We start from the raw sequence: 15,874 nt of genomic DNA on the forward strand, positions 1-15,874 counted from the left end.
ATGAGTAGTAAAGAAAGTTTGCCTTGGACTGTCTTGTTTCTTGTTCCATGAGGTGTACCGGTAGTTCGGATTAGAAAGCCTAATCTGAACTACCTACTCCGTGCCGCGTGTAGCCGCGGGCACGGAGTCCGAACTACCGGGACTTTAAAAATGGCGGCTCCTGGTAAGATGCAAATGAAGCCCGGGATATTTAAATCCACAGGACTTCTCATTGTTGCCACAGGACTTCTCATTGTTTATCTCCATTGAATGTGTCTCGCCATTTCAGTATACATTTAGCAAGAAACAAGACAGTCCAAGGCAAACTTTCTTTACTACTGGAACTTCATGAGTTAGTCTGTACAGAATAAACTTAAAAAACACAAAAGCTCATGATACCATCTACATGTTTTGTTAGTCTATACAGTGCTACCAGACCATCTGTTGTTTTTAAAGTTTTTCTTAATCACTGTTTCGCACACTTCTCAGTAATAAATATAGCACTTTCGAATGACGGCCTGTATTGTTTAAATTTTTTTTGTTCTCTCAATAGAAGAAAATATCGGGTCTGTGTCTCATAAGGAATATCACTGTCTCTTTGAAGTTTACATCCAGGATCTTTCAAATGAGAAGTAATTTTAGTTTATGTTCAACAAGCCCTTTATTGCATAATGACAGTTTCTTCAGTGTCTTCTACTAGTCTTCCATTTCTGGGGAACTCTTCTGATTACTCTGTTCCAGCATTATGGCAAATCCCTGGGTCAGACATTTTTCAATGAGCATTTACTCTCAGACTTGGTATGGATATTTTCTCGGTGACATAGTTTTCCTGAGGCAAGATGCATTTTTTTGTGTTTTCACCACTAATTAAACCATTTGTCACTACAGATGATAGTTACAGTCTTTGCTCTTGGCTATTATAATTTGTCTGAGATTAACAGGGGTTTTCTTTAAGCCAGCACTCACTGCTCCAACCTTCTTCCCCATCAGAGAATTAGATACCTACATATTATTTCATATGATCTGAGTAAATTTTAGGAACTCGTGTTGAAGCTCAGAGAAATACATATTCATTCATATTGTCTACCAAAGACAAGGTCACCTGTGCCAGTTGAGTTTGAGACAAGCACATTCCCAAGGAATAAAGACATAATATTAGATGTCCTTTTTCTGTTCTCACAATGCTCCAGGCAAGGACACTTAGAAAGAAGGAGGAAAATAATTAAACATCCATCACACAAGAGCTTACTGACAGTGGGACAAGGACTTGTCTCAGGAGGAAGCGAGTCTTGTTCTCAAGGTCTTCCTAGCACCATGTACAGTCAAAATGAGATAAGTTATCCACACCTGCCCCAGGACTGAAGGTCAATTGGTATAGTGAGAAACCTTTGATACACACCATAAAACTGAAGTCTCCTCAGGGTAATTGCAGTAAAATAAAGTTATGGCACATCCAGTTTTGTTTTTTATATGTACCTCAGAACTGAATCCTTCTCTACAACTAGTCACTTGAACGCAGAACATTAAAACTTCCCTCTTCTCCTTTCTCACCTCCAGCTCTTAATTTCAGAATGGAAGTGTCACTGCTGATCACTACTGTCAATAGTCTCACCTCCACTTATTTTCCAACTGCTGTGGTCTCATGATTAACTCAAGTGCTTATACACAAAGGCCTTATCTCCAATATGAAAAGGTATGTTTTTAAAATGACTTAATCAACTCCATTTAATTAAATAGAGGTAAACCCTATTGAATATAAGGCAGTTGTAGTTTGGACATGAGTTAGCATGTCCAGTACAAGCCTCTGGAGGAACCTAGGGTATGTCTACACTACCACCCTAGTTCAAAGTAGGGTGGTAATGTAGTCAACTGGAGTTGCAAATGAAGCCCGGGATTTGAATTTCCCGGGCATCATTTGCATGTTGCCAGGCGCCGCCATTTTTAAATGTCCGCTAGTTCGGATTCCGTGCCCTGCGGCTACATGCGGCACAAACTAGGTAGTTCGGACTAGGCTTCCTATTCCGAACTACCTGTACTCCTCGTTCCACGAGTACAGGTAGTTCGGAATAGGAAGCCTAGTCCGAACTACCTAGTTTGTGCCGCATATAGCCGCGGGGCACGGAGTCCGAACTAGTGGACATTTAAAAATGGCGGCGCCCGGCAACATGCAAAAGAAGCCCGGGAAATTCAAATCCCGGGCTTCATTTGCAACTCCGGTTGACTACATTACCACCCTAGTTCAAACTAGGGTGGTAGTGTAGACATACCCCTAGAGTTTATGTGAATATCCTGCCTCATGGAAAGTCCTGCCTCATGCTGTGAGCCTTCATGAGCATTTCACCTTGCATTAGTTAACTCAAATGAACTAGCTCAAGTTAAGAACACACCTTTTTTGTCTGCCTCTAATGAAGACAAGATTTAGGTTTAGTGCCTTCAAGGCTTAGTGATAGAAATGTAGCCGTGTTAGTCTGGTACATACATAGTCCTGTATTTTGTTTTAAGGCATAGCATTTCCTGAATGGCCATCCACGCTGGCTGCCTCTGATGCAGATTCCTCCTTAACAGCATCTTTCTTTGTTAAAGGAAAGACTTTTTTTGATGAAAGCTAGTGTGAATATCCTCTGATGAGATTTTTTGCTACAATTTTAACTTGAACCTAAATGCGCAAGCACCATTTAAAAAAAACATGCCTTTTTTTTTCAAACAGCATATATTTAAACTCAGATTTATCAAACCTCAAACTCTAATGCCCCTGCTGACTTCTGAATACTCTTCAAGGAAGGAGAATGAAAGCATTCTGAACACCATGGAGCAAAAAAACTACTCTGGAAAAAATATTGACACAGCTGAAAATTGCTCTGCCACAACCACATATTGTGTGTCAGGTTAACATTTCAAAGTTTTTAAGTGACCGAGGAATGTAAGTTCCATTTTCAAAAAGTGACTTTGAGTATGTCAACATAGCAACATTAATTCAAAATAACTAGTGTTATTTTGAAATAACTTAGTCTATGTCTACACAGCAGGCAGTTATTTCGAAATAATGTTGAAATACTGTCAAGCTAGAGGACTTTTTACTCCGAATCCTGTAACCCTCATTGTATTGAGACGTAAAGGAAGTTGGAGGAAGAGTGCTCTGTTTTGAAATAAGTGCTGTGTAGATGCTCCCAATTTTGAAATAAGCTATTTTGAAATAAGCTACACAATTGACATAGCTCAATTTGCATATCTTATTTTCAGTTAAGTCCTGCTGTGTAGATGCACCCTTCGACAAATATGGCCTTCAACACTGTGGAGATGTAATGAGCTTTCAAAAATCATGAGAGTTGGACCTTCAAGAGAGTTTGGCTTACAAATATTAAACTTTAAAAGCTAAGCAAGTTTTGGTGCTTTTTATTTGCCTTAAAGATCCACTTTTTTTAGGATACAGTGAGGTTATATTTCCTAAAGAGTCTCTGTAGCTATAATTGAAATCAAAGGTAAGTACTTGCCTACCTACTTTTTTCCTTCTCTGAAGTAGGCACCTGGTTGGTTGTGATCCATTACAGTTGTGGGTATTCCTAGTCCTCCTCTTTTTCAGAACATAAAAGCTCTTAAGATAAAACAAACAGAAAATCAAGCTACTTTCATTTAATAATGTACTGCCAATAGGTGGAGCTGTTTGAGAACTGACTGTCATCTTTGTTTGGGCAGTTGATTGTGAAGAGACGAATAAATTTTGGTGAATTAATCTTAAAAAAGACAAACCAACTCCACGTGGCAGAAGGATTGCATTAGAATTGGAAAAGGTACAGGGAAGGGCAACAAACAGGATTAGGAAATGGAACAGATTCTATATGAGGAGAGTTTAATAAATGTGGGATGAGAAAATTTTGAAAAGTTGATTGAAGGAGGGAGGTATGATACAGGTCTATAAAATCACAAATGATGTGCAGAAAGTGAATAAACGTGTTATTTACCTCCTCACATTTGAAAAACAGGGGACTAGATAGAGGGGATCAGTCACTTGATAATTTGTTTAGTCTGTTCATTCCCACTGAAGCCTCTGGCAGGGGCAGATGATTGTTTTGCGGGGCCCCGGGCAGCATAACTCCACGGGGCCCCCCTTTGCCACGGCGCATGTGCCATGACGCCATGTGCATGCGCGGTGGTGCCATGGCGTATGCGCGGGGCTTTTTTAAGCGCGGGGCCCAGGGCAGCCGCCCCGTTCGCCCTGCCCTATATCCGCCCCTGGCCTCTGGTATTAGCCACTGTCAGTCAATGGGATATTTCACTAGGTGGACCATTGGTCAGACCCAATATGGTGAATCCTTTTGTATTCTCCTTGGATTTGGTTGCTATTTTTGTGAAAAGTAAGAGTGGAACTTCCGTTGCCCACTAGCATTTCCAGGCTGGAATAATTCAGTCCACAATAAAAAGCCCGAATGAAGCTATGTAATTGTCTTGCTCCTGAAGAAGAATGCTAAAATGATTACTAGTGCTCTGTAAGGAACCCTTCCCGACCACAAATTTTGTATAATATTTCATGTAGAAGAGAGAGATTTTACTCCTTCCTTTTTCCCCTTACAGAGAGATGAAGAAACCTTGGGATTTCCCTTCATATTTGGTATTTGCCAAACATTTTTGTCTCATAAACATGGAGCTCAAGTGTCATGCCTAGTGGCACTCACAATTACTTTCTCTCCCCATTGTGAAAACTAACTACTTACTCCAACCCTGTGTCCTGTCTTTTAGCCAATTAAGAGGACTTTCCTTCTTATTCCATGCATGCTTTCATTGCTTAAGAGCCTTTAATGAGGGACCTTGTAAAAGTCTTTCTGACAGATCTGGTGAACTATATCTACTGGATCACCCTTGTCAAGATGCATGTTGACACCCTCAGAGAATTCTAATACATAGGTGTGAGGCATGGTTTCCCTCTACCAAAGCTGTGTCAACTCTTCACAAATCATATTCAACTGTGTGTCTGATAATTCTGTCCCTTAATAATGTGTCAATCAATTTCTCCCTAGTACTGAAGTTAGGCTTACTGGCCTGTAATTGTTAGGCATGCCTATGGAACAGATGCAGCTGGAGGTGGAGTGGGAGGTGCCCTCTCCCCCAGTCCCAGCATGGAGCTGCCATAGCTGGGGTAGGGAAGGCACAGCCCCCACCAGCCCATAATGGAGCTGCTGCAGAAGCTCTGTGCTGCAGCCACCTGACAGAAGTGGCACTCTGCGTACCCAGCCTGTGCCCCTGCCCTCCCTCAGCCCTCTTTCAATTTCACTCAGACTTCGTCTACACTGCTAGTTCTTCTGAAAGAAAATATGCTAATGAGAGACTCATTAGCATAAATCACAATCTCATTAGCATATTTTCTGCGGTTTCTTTTTGCACAAAGAAGCAGTGTGGATGGGGAGGAGGGCTGTGCAAAAATCCCCCATCCATACTGCTGCTTTTTACACAAAAACCCCTTGTGAAAAAACAAACTCTAGAAAATATGCTAATGAGATCACAACTTATGCTAATGAATCCCTCATTAGCATATTTTCTGCCGGAAGAACTGACAGTGAAGATGTAGCCTCAGGGTACGTCTACACTGCAACGCTATTTTGAAATAACCGGCACTATTCCAAAATAACTTAGTCCGTGTCTATACAGTAGGCAGTTATTTCGAAATTCAGGCAGTCCCCGGGTTACGTACAAGATAGGGACTGTAGGTTTGTTCTTAAGTTGAATTTGTATGTAAGTCGGAACTGGTACATATTGTAGGGGAAACTCTAGCCAAACATTTCTCCAGAGCTCAGTTTTATTCTCCCACACCTCACTTCCCTTAGTCCTTTATTCTCAAGCTGAGGTGTCTGCTGAGAAAAGCTGCTCCGCATCTCCCTGGTCTGCTGGGGGGGTGGGAGGAAGGCGCTAGCTTCGTGTCTCCCTGGTCTGCTGGGGGGAAGCAGCTAGTGCGGGGTTGCCTCACCCCGTTTGTAAGTAGGGATCCGATGTAAGTCGGATCCTTGTAACCCGGGGACTGCCTGTAGTGTCAAAATACTGTCAAGCTAAAGGACTTTTTACTCCAACTCCTGTAACCCTCATTGTACGAGAAGTAAGGGAAGTCAAAGAAAGATTGCTCTATTTAAATATAAGTGCAGTGTAGACACTCCCTGTAGCTCAATTTGCATAGCTTATTTCAAGTTAAGCCCTGCTGTGTACACACACCTTCAGTTATGGCAGCTTTGAGGACTTCACTTGATTTGAAATTTAGGACTATGTAGCACTTTTTCAGCTACACCAGACTAAAACGGCTACATTTCTAGCACTTGATTTGGTCAGTCTGTCTCTTTTCGGGGTTTTTTTTTTTTTTTATGAGAAGCAATCCAATTCAGGCACATCCTGGTTACCTGATTCATCCAAACCCTCATGTTGCTTAAAGTTAGGATAAGAGGATGCTGTATACTAAATTTGGTGGTCCTAGTTCTTACAGTTTAGGAGGACTTCTTGCACAAACAGACAAACACACAGACACAAACTCTCTCAAATATATAGTAGTTATATCACATGCCGAGATGTGTTGGGGCTTTAAGAAAAATAACAAATATGAGACTTTTGTTAAAATGGTGAGAATAAGCAACATTGCAGTATTAAGTCTACCTTGTCATTTGATGCTGACATCTCCTGGCAGTGTATTAAAGGTTTCAGCTTGATAGCACTTTTAAAAATAGATCTTAAGAAAAGGTTCATTCTGCTTTCATGTTTCAGGAAAAGATCAGACTAAAACGTGGTCTCCTGTTTTAAGATGCTCTATGTGTCTGTCAGACATTTCTTCTCTTCAGATTCCAGTCTATGACCAAATTAGTCTTCCCACAGCTCTCTGTAAGATGACATTATTTCATCTGAAACATATTTCTTGACAATTGTCATGCTGTGGTATCCGCATCAGAAAGACTTTTTTATAATAGCCAAGCTAACTCAGCAATAGCTTATCTTTCCAGTCTACAACAAAGAGGACAAAGGGCAAAATTCACTCTTATCTAACATCTCAGTTCTGGCTGTCAGCTATCTATGGTGGAATATGGATACAAAACATTTTTGCTTCTAACAAGTTAATGGCTATTATTGTCTTTAGCAGCTCAGTTGTCTGAAAATGTACAATCAATAAGGTTAGATTCCTGGTAAGTCCTGCCACACACACTGTGGACTCTTGCCAAATTTTTCGGTAGCTGGGCATTGAAAGATATGAAAAATGTAGTAAGAGTGCTTGAAATGCCATTTTTCTAAGGACCAAAATTAAGACCAATCAGTTAGGAACATTTTAAAAAACATTTCACAAAGAAGTTTATTTCCATGCTATAATTGTTTTAAACAGATGAAATGGCCAAGGCAGAAAACATTTTTTTATAATAAGGAATTTCCCTGTTCTATCATATTCCAACTATTCTCCTTATCAAAAAGTAATTAATTCTTGTTTAAATTTACATCCTGAGTTTTTTCCTCAGGAAGAGAAGGTTGGAAGATTTTCATGCAAAATAAGGAAGTTTCAACAAGTTATCAGTGGCTAGATATAGAGTTACAATGGAAAAGCCATTATGTAACTTTAATTATATTGCCCACTAGTATTAGTCTTCGAAATAAATGCAAAAATGACATCAATGACAATGCTAACATTTCACAATTAAAAGTAAAAAATGTTTGGAAAGGATGATATTAAAATTTATTTTGAAATCATACATCAATGTTGTTGCACATCTTGTAACTTTCATGTGCTATAATATCTAGTACCGTAATAAGATACACATTCAACCATAAAATAAAATAGGAATTGAGAGTACTGCCCATGCAAAATGGCTAAGTCAAAATATATTTAAAGTGCAAAGGTTTTTCTTAATGCTGCGTTAAAATTTGTGAGGTCAGAGTATCTTGAGATATTTATTTGTCGGGAGGTTAGTTAAAAATATTATTAAAATCTGTCTTAGGTAAAGAAGCAAATCTCCTGTTAATATTTGTGTACTTAATGATCAGTTTTGCATTTAAGAAGTACCAGTGTTGGCACAAGTTTTAAAAAGTTAACCAGTGCATTCACAAAGCCACCACAGCAGTGGGCTTGTTCTAGCCCTGTTACAATCATGGAGCAGTGTGGAAGAGCTTGGTGAAAATTTGATATTTTAGTTGCTGGCTGTTCCAAAAAATTGAACCTAAATTCAGTTCAGGTAGAGGCCCAAAATCTCCCTCCACCCTTAAAAACTGCAGCAAATCAAAGAAGTTGACCAAAAAATCATTTTATTTCAAACCAAGTGTGTAGTACAGCCTAAAGTGCATCATCTCATTTTTTCTATAGGCTTTTTTGCGGGGTAAATTAATTTTAAAAAACAGCAGAAGAAGGCATGTATTGGCACCACCCACATCATAACTTTTAGTGCAGTAGAAAAGGTAATCATCAATTATGTGGGAGACCAGGCTCCAATTGCTCCATTTGCCTGCAGAGAAGGCAAACCCTCCTGTGGAAACTGTTCCACTGGATATGATTAAATCACTGGAGCAGGGATTTTAACTCACATCTCCAACATCCCAGGAAAGCAGCCCAACGAAGGGCCAGGGAAGCTCATTCCCTTTACCTGGCCTGCCACCTAGTCAATTATTTAATACAACATTTAACAGTTTCAGTACAAGTGACTGAGAGAGACCTATTCCACAATAGCCTGCAACCCAAGGGCACTCTTTAACCCTAATGAGGGCAAGACAAATCCCTATTTATTCCATGCCCCACATAAGAAGAATTAAAATCCTGGTCTCCAATAGCCAGGTGAGTGTCCTAATCACTAGTCTAAGGTAATAAGATGAGCACTGCCAGCACTACCACCTCCTCATGAATTAATGTCAGGTTCACAGATGGGTTTCAGGACAACTAAAATAGGATTTTGGGGGCGGGGAAGACTTTTTCATGCGGGGGAGGGAGAGGAACTACTCAGTCCAAAAATTCCAGGAATAGATAGGAAAGGCCAGAGAATAACTTTACATTGGGACACAGATTCTGGAAATGTATTCGCAACCTACAATGGCATCGGAAAGGAATGGATTAAGAGTGCCTTTTCTGTCCTTAATTTCAAGTTTTTATGGCCATGACAGTCCTGGTGCATTTCAGGTGTTACACAACTCCTTAGGAAATCTGAATTCATTTTGTGATTTAATAAGTATACATCCCTGTTCCAGGTGAAAATAAGGCAGCTAGAGTTCTGGTAATATCACGGTTGAAAAACAGCAGTCAGACTCAGAGTGCTTTATGTAAAAATACATGCTTCCTGAGTTATTTACCAAAGCACAACACATCCCTTCTGAAATGAATATCTGAGAGCTTAAAGCTTTGCCCTGCTTATGTGTTGTACATAATTCCCTGACTGGCAAAGTTCTCCTAACTCTGATGACAGATATAAAAAACTAGCATCACCATATCAGTTTAGAATACTTTGCCTCTTTCTGACACCTGTACTGAGTTCAGACATGCATGCAGTCCTGCTACTAAGCACCAACAAAAAGCAAAAGACAGAACTTCTCAAGAAACAAAAACAAAACACACCTCCATAATTTCAGAGGAAATACACAATATCTAATTGAAGATCAACTCTAAGCCAGTAAATAACATAGACTGCTTTTTATTTTAAATGAGAAGGAAGGCATCAGTAAATATATTTGAATCTCAGATGTAAAGAATGAAGAGTTATCTAGGCAACCTGTAACAATGTACACTGTGGCATAGACACACAACAAAGATATAAAGGCCCACACCCTTACTCACTGGAATAGGTCAACTCAGAGCTAAAAACATATGTGATAGTGATTGCATAAGATATGAAGTGCCACAGAAATAGCACCCTGAGAAACTGAAAAAAAGGTCTTTTTCCTGGGTAAATGATAAAATTCAATCCCTTTTGAATATGTTCTTTTTAAAAGCCTATTACTTATGAAAAATTATTTGCACATGTTCAGACTCTTAGTTCCTCATGTGTAGTCAGTGGATAAAATCACTGGCAAATATCTTTCACAAATTACCCAGGGGAGACAAAGGAAGAAGCCAACTTTCTATCCAAGGGTATGTCTACACTACAGCGCTAATTCGAACTAACTTAGTTCGAATTAGTTAATTCGAACTAAGCTAATTCGAATTAGCGCAGCTAGACTTAAAAACTAGTTCGAATTAGTGTTTTGCTAATTCGAACTGGCATGTCCACACAGAGTGGACCCTGAGCAGAGTTTAAGGATGGCCGGAAGCAGTGCCAGCAGGGCATCATATGAGAACTTAGAGCGTGGAGCTGCTGTCTCAGGCTAGCCGAGGGCTGTGCTTAAAGGGACCTGACCCCCACCCCGGACAGACAGTTCTCAGGGTTCCCCACTTGCAAAGCAGTCCTGGCTTGCAGTGCCCTGAGTGCCCACACGCAGAACATCACAGCACTTGGCCATCACCTCCGCTGCACTTGCCGCAGGCTGCCATCCGGGGGGAGGAGGCAATCGGGGGGCTGCAGGAGAACTTCCACCCCGAGGAGCCCGCAGAGCCAGCCCAGTCCTCCCCATCAGGGGCGCGTACCCCATTCCTCCCTCACCTCCTTCCACTTACCCTTCCCTAGCCCCCCGTTCCTGATGTACAAAATAAAGAAAACATGTGTTCAAAAATAGAATCTCTCTTTATTGAACAAAACTGGGGGAGACTGGGAAAAAGAGGTGAGAGAGGGGAAGAGAGAGGCTGGGAGAGGGGAGGGCAACTAAAATGATCAGGGGTTTGGAACAGGTCCCATATGAAGAGAGGCTAAAGAGACTGGGACTTTTCAGCTTAGAGAAGAGGAGACGGAGGGGGATATGATAGAGGTCTATAAAAGCAAGAGTGGTGTGGAGAGGGTGCATAAAGAAAAGTTCTCCATTAGTTCCCATAATAGAAGGACTAGAGGACACCAAAGGAAAGGAATGGGTAGCAGGCTTCAAACTAGTAACAGTAGTTATATTGCAATTAAGTGTAAATAAGAGCCCTTCTTTTCTCTTTCTAACCCATACATAGAACTGTATATCTTTATGACATTGCTCTGACCACCCCAGCTTTGTCTTTCTAAACTCCATCAAAAGCTTGACACACAGATGTCCCTCCATGCCGTACATCACGCGTGCTACCTGCTTTTTTATATTGTTCTGCTGTATTGCACCTTAAGAGATAGGAACTGTACATGGCATTCAAGGTGACGGTATACATATAGTTATAAAATAATAAGTTTGTGGGGGAGATGAGAAGGAGTTTTGATCAAAGGAACCTGTGTATATAAGAAAACAAAAAGCTAACCTTTTTCCATGGAAAGAGTTACTTGTACATAAATTGTGATTTGCTTTTTTCCATTGGTGCTGTTTTCCATTCTATAACAAAGTGACAATGGTTCACTTTCATACCCATTTCACCTGCAGCCACTGAAAGGATTTATGAGGCATAATCATCTTTACAGGGGAAAATGCACACCATGTGATACAAAGCAAGACAATGTCATGACTGATTGAGATGTATGCAGTGCTGGGGTTCATGCAGGGGGCATGGCTGTGTATTTCCACTTTAAAGGTGAAAAACCTCTATTAAATCTAATAATAAAAGGCAAAACAGTATGTTGCAGCAACAGACAAAAATAAGATATAGCATTTCATCAGTGCTCTCTCAACCCAGAGTGCCTCACACCTAATTCTAGCAAGTATGAAGATAATTAGTCAGGAAGTAGTTTCCCCTCTTGCAGTTCTGGAGTATCAGTGTGGTTTTCATGCTTATGTAAAGTTGTTATATTTGTAGAAATGAAGTCAGTGAGATGCCTCATTTGCCCTCAATCCACTCGTGTACCTCCTTCCGAGCTACTTCTAAAGTCCCACATCTAGGGTTGCCAACTTTCCTGACCAGATTGACTGGATACAATTGCTGCAAATCCAGACAAGGGAGCTGGCAACCCTACCACATCTCTGAGGATTGTCACACCAAATGTTATTTTTTAAAAAAGCCACTTTGACAGGGAGTGTAGGGAGATTGATAAGATTTTGAGTTTCTTTCTCTTGTCCAGAGGAGACTGTACTCTAACCTGCAAACTGTACAGAACTAAGATCTGGAACACTGCATTTAGGGCACGTCAGTTCTATGCAGAAGATGGACACTACCGTGGTTGATCTTCCAGGGTTTGATTTAATGGGTGTAGTATAGACTTGCTAGATTGAACTCAAGGGTGCACCTGTCAGTGCCAGTATTCTTGCTTTTCATGAGGAGTAAGGGAAGCCACTCTCATTGGCCTCCCACTGTTCGGATGGCACGGAAACATGATGTAAGATATGTCGACTCCAGGGCTGGAGTTGTGTATCTTACTTTGACCTGCCAATGTAGTGCAGACCAGGCCTTAGAGTTATAGAGAATAAGGCCAGAAGGAACCACTAGTTCATCTAGTCTGACATTCTGCACAGTCTCCCATACTGACCCAACAACTGAAGTTGAACCAAAGTATTACGGCACACAGGAGACTAGACTATTATGAGCAACAGGTGGAGAATTACTAATGTCATTGTACAAGGCACAGTCCCAGGTCCATCAGAACCATTGTTCCCTGTAAGCCGAGTGCTTGGGTGGCCACCTACAAGTGGTTCAAATGTCAACCAGCTGATTAGCAGAGTGTGCACAGCACCTATGGCCAGTGGCATGTGTTTCATCTGCACATGCCTCAGTGCACATAACATATTTTATTCCACACATGGTTGGAAAAAAAAAAGTAGAGGGAACACTGACCGGAACCCAACCCAAAATGTCAAGAATATTATTAAATGGGATATACCCTCATAATCCTGAAAAGTGCTCCACAGTCACATGTTAGGGAGAAAAAACACAAAATTCCCATGTCATTGCCAATCTAACTTTCAGGAGAATTGTCCCATTACTAGTTGTGGCCATCTCCTAATACTTCAGAGCAAGGAGATCATGGGATACGGCTGAATTTAGGGCAGAGGAGATTTCAATCCTGCCAGGCTGATGAGCAGAGCATACACAGTTTTTCTGTTTCTACTGTTGGTGCAAATTTGCACATGCCTCGGTGTGCATAAAAATTTATTCTGCAGATGGATGGGAAAGATGAGCGGGAACATAGGCTGGGCCATGTGCTGCCTGCCATTCTCAGCCCTGGTGGGAGCAAGTGAGAGAGGGAAGGTAGGTGTCACTTGGCCTCACTCTTCCCTGGAGCATGGGGAGGGCATGCCCCCATCCTTGGAAGACAGGCAGGCCTGCTGCCCCTAAAGCATAGGTGGCAACCAGCCCCAGCCTCCCAACCCTGGGTGAGCAAGTGGTACAACCCCAGCTTACACAGGGCTGAAACCCAGACAGCCCTGGTAGAATGGAGGAGACGCACAGAAGGGGGTGAGGGCTAGGAGTGCAATGTGGATGTGGCTGGGCTGGTAGTTTGGGAAGGCATTGCCCTGCCTTTTATACCTACTGCCTATGAAGATTTAAAAAAAAAAAAAAAAACTTTCCCAGATGACATTGAAGAGTGGAGGAAGAATATTTCTCTGACCTCCGCCTGAAGCCAGCTGAAACACTTGAAGCATGAGCTTTATGAACATAGGACATAAATTGAAGTCAGCCCCTGGGCTGTTGACGTCTGCCTGCTCCCATCACAAAGAACTCTGTCATACAATTTCAATCAAATATTTGCTCTGCTCACTCTTAAAAGAAATTATGTTGTTTGCCCCCTACAATTCCTACTCTTTTGTTACAGAACCTCACCCCTCTGATGGCTTGAAAACTTCTAATTTTTAACCTGAATTTATTTATTGCCAATTTATATTGGTTTGGTTTTGTGCCACCACTGCCTTTAAGCTTATATAGCTCTTCACCTCCCCCTGCATTTACCCTCATAATGTATTTATAGAAATTAAACATCCTCCCCACCGTCCCAGATTTCATTTTGCAAAATTAACAAGCCATGTCCTTTCAGTCTTCTCTCATAACACAGGGCTTTCATTGTCCTGATCTTCCAAGTGGTTCATCTCTGCATCTGGGGCAGTTTAAATTCAATTTTTTCTGGCATGGATGATCAGAACAGTATATGGTATTCCAAGTGAGGATTTACAATGCCTTGTACAATGACATTAATACTTCTCTCTCTATCAGAAATGCTTTGCCTAATGCACTAAAATCACATTTGCCTTTTTCCTAGCCACATCACCCCATTCATAGTCTTCCTGTAATTGAAGCACACTTCCAGGTCACTTTTCTCCATTGCTTCCAATTGTTGAGTCCCTAGCCTGGAACACAAATTCTTATTATTAAGTGCATGACCTTGCACTTTGTACTATTTAATTGCATCTCATTCTGTCACGCCAGTCTTCAAGGTCATCCAGATCTTTCTATATAAGTCTTATCCTCTTCTGCATGGATGATGTCTCCAGATTTAGTATCATCAGTAAAATTCATTAGCAAAACTCCTACTTATTGTACCAAGATTAATAGCAAAAATTATTGAGTAAGTCTGGTCCCAAAACAGCCTTGAGGAACTCTACTAGTAACCTCCATCCTGTCCAAAAATTCACCCTCCACATAAATCATTGCCTTCTGCTCTTTAGACTGTTCCTTATACACCTTACAATGCTTATACGGATCTCCTTCTTCCCTAATAATTACTCACGGCTCACCATGTTCAATGGCTTACTGGCATCCGAGTGCATTCACTCTATTGCATTTCTTTTATTTTAAAAAATCAGTTATTTTCTCAAAGAAGGAAAACATGATCTTCATTTGGTAAGCTAATAATTCAGTGCATCTCTTTACTTCTATGAATTTAAATTGTCTTTCCTTCACAATTTGTTCTAAACCCTCGGTCAGAGTAACTGGTCTCTAATTGCCCTTTTCTCATTCTTAAACACATATACAATCAGGCCTGCCTCTGTGTGTGTGTGTGTGTGTGTGTGTGTGTGTGTGTGTGCGGTGGGGGATGGGGGGAGTAAAAGAGGTGGGGGGTTGAGGGAAGTAAAAGAGGCAACTGCCTCAGGGACTGGCCATTCAAAAGAGCCTGGGGCTCCTGGCCAGTGCTTCAGTAGGAGCAGTGGAGGTGGCTGGAGCCCTGGGCTCCTTAAATCATTGCTGGAGCCTCAGGCAGTGCACTCCTGGCAGTTCTGAGGGCTGGCAGGGGGAGCTAACCCCAGCCCCAGCCCTTTTGTCTGAGGTCCTGACCCTTCTGGGAGGATGGAGGGACCCCATCTTGCCCAGGTCCCTCCCCCCCCCCCCCCGTATATGATGTTAATATTCTGTAACTATATTATACTACCCCAGAGTAAGCAGAGTTAGTAAAAATACTTGCTACCACACCAGCAATCTTATGTGTCATTTCTTTTGGGGTACGTCTACACAGCAGCACTATTTCGGGATAACGTCCGTTATCCCATAATAGCATTCTGTGCACTCTACACAAGAAGCCTGTTATTTCGAAATCCATTCAAAATAACAGGCTGTCTCTACATTGGCACCCCTTTCCGGAAAAGGGACGCTAATGAGACACTTCGGAATTGCAAATTCCACGGGGGGGATTTAAATATCCCCGCGGCTTTTGCATGAACATGGCTGCTGCTTTTTTCCGGCTCGGGGTTTTGCCGGAGAAAAGCGCCAGTCTAGACGGGATCTTGCAGAAAATAAGCCCTTTTCCGGAAAAGGGCTTATTTTCAAGTAGGAATAAGGGATCTTCCGGAAAAGGGCTTATTTTCCGCAAGATCCCGTCTAGACTGGTACTTTTCTCCGGCAAAACTCCGAGCCGGAAAAAAGCGGCAGCCATGTTTATGCAAATGCTGCGGGGGATATTTAAATCCCCCGCAGAATTTGCAATTCCGAAGTGTCTCATTAGCATCCCTTTTCCGGAAAGGGGTGCCAATGTAGACACAGCCACAG

At 41.6% G+C, this 15,874-nt stretch overlaps 1 long non-coding RNA gene across 1 annotated transcript in view; it reads right to left on the reverse strand.

The window, feature by feature from the left end:
• LOC112544762 (uncharacterized) overlaps window positions 1–15,874 on the reverse strand; it is a 102,384-nt gene that overhangs the window by 13,062 nt on the left and 73,448 nt on the right. The window lies entirely within an intron of this gene.

The sequence above is a fragment of the Pelodiscus sinensis genome, chromosome 1, assembly GCF_052426305.1.
Source record: "Pelodiscus sinensis isolate ZL-2025 chromosome 1, ASM5242630v1, whole genome shotgun sequence".
In the NCBI taxonomy this organism is placed as follows: domain Eukaryota; kingdom Metazoa; phylum Chordata; order Testudines; family Trionychidae; genus Pelodiscus; species Pelodiscus sinensis.